Below are 2,044 nucleotides of genomic sequence, written 5' to 3'. Positions count from 1 at the left end.
TCTTCTGGAAAGTCCCTTTTTTTCTGATTCAGTTTCCTTATTCACCAAATGGAAGGTGTTGATTTAAATGATTGTTTTGTTCCCTGCCCACTCTGACACTTTGGATGCAATGATAACCTTGGTTTTAGGTATTGTTGTGACTTCTTCTTAGAACTTTACAAGTTAACTATCAAGTCAGTCATGATAGTTGTATAAAAGAAGTTTCCTGCATTTCCAAGAAATCATGGGTCACTAAGTGTCCTATACTGGTCTATCTATATATATAGCCTATGGTCACTCATTGATTTCTTAGAGGAAAAAAAATCATGCTTATATGTAAATGAAAGCAAATATGAGGCAATGCAAAAAAAAATTGACTTAATTTAGAGCCAGAGGAAGTGGGTTCAAATCTGACTTAGTTATGGGTTCAAATCTGATTGACCTTGGCTAAATCAATGTCCTTCCAAAGACCTTTGTTTCTTCATCCCCAAAATGTGATGGGGATGGTAAGAGATCCCTAAGAGTTTTTATAGCTCTAAAGTCTATAATACAATAATCCCATCAGTAGGTAATTATCTGCAATATTTATCTTGCCTGCTAATATCAAGTAGCACTTTTTCCCAAATAATTTCTACTCTCCTGCCTAAATTTCTGTTGTTAGACATCCTTTTGTAAGATTAACTATTATTGTCTCCCAAAAGTCCTCATCTACTCATTTAAACATGAGGGATGGACAACCCATGAAAGTCCAAATACCTTGCTTGTGATAGAGTCTATCAGATTTTTATTGGGAAGCAGTGCATTAATGTAAAAATTTGGTATCCAGTTGAGGAGGAAGAGGTCCTGAAATGGGGGGAAGGGATATAGTAATAGAGAGGGAAATGAACACTACAAAATCCTTACTTTGCTGCCATCCAGTTTTTCCAGGTCCTGGACTTGGATTAGTTTTCTTGGGCCAAAGTATATTTGTGTGGTAAAGAGTTCAACATTTTCCCTTGCCTTACCAATAAAGTTGATTTAGATCCTGCCCAACCTCGTAACCACTAGGGTGATACTCATCCTCTCAAAATGCATTGTTTCTTCCAATTTGGGACTAATTTCTAAATTACAGGTGGAGAATCCTCTGAGCCTATGGCCAACCCAGACATCAAACATCTCTTATACACGAAGTTGCATAGATGGTTCCCATTATAGGTAAAGCTACAGCTACAGGTGTATTCCTCATTATTTTCCTAGGAAGCTGCAAGGGACTTCCTAGTTCCTTTGAACAGAATTGATGTCAAGTATCTTGACTAAACATTGTAGGGCTAGAATGAATTTCCCTACCTTCTCTGTTATTGATAAGGACCTCATTTCTTTTTTTGTTGTGCTGCCCAAAGATAAGGGGAAGGAAAAGTTCTCATTCATAGACTCTGGTGCTGAAGTGCCAGTCTGTTTTCACTCTTATTTCTCCTTTGACTCTTTGCAATGGAGCTTGTTAATATATTGAAACAAATGGATCAGGAGGCTGCTTCCAGAATGTTAGAGTTAGAAGGATTCTTATGCTGTAGTTGACAGAGTATTATTAGGTGGCTTAGTGGATAGAATGTGAAACCTCCAGTCAGGAAGACTTGTATTCAAATCCGACTTTAGACATTTACTAACTTTGTGACCCTGGGCAATTCACTTAATGTTTCTTTGCCTCGGTTACTTCATCTGTAAAATGGGATGATAACAACAATTACTTCCCAGGTGAGTATCAAATGAGATAATAATCGCAAAATACTCTACAGAGTGCATAATATACAGTAAGTGCTACATAAATGTTGACTATTATTATATAAGAGTGCAGAATATAAAAGCCAGTAGGAATCTTAGAATATAAAATGCAAGAGCTTGAAGTAATCTCAAAATACAGAATGGTAAAAGTAGAAGTGATTTTATAGGTAATTTAGGCCTAACCTCTCATTTTATAGATGAGAACTAGAGAGGAAGAGCAATGTATCTAAGGTCAAACAGCTAGTGTGTGATTTACTTACTAGAATTTGGGCATATCTGGTACTAAAGCATGCCTAGGTGAGGTAAA

This window comes from Phascolarctos cinereus, unplaced genomic scaffold, assembly GCF_003287225.1.
Source record: "Phascolarctos cinereus isolate Bilbo 61053 unplaced genomic scaffold, phaCin_HiC Scaffold_2;HRSCAF=192, whole genome shotgun sequence".
Taxonomy (NCBI): domain Eukaryota; kingdom Metazoa; phylum Chordata; class Mammalia; order Diprotodontia; family Phascolarctidae; genus Phascolarctos; species Phascolarctos cinereus.
Note: the sequence above shows the minus strand (reverse complement) of the source record.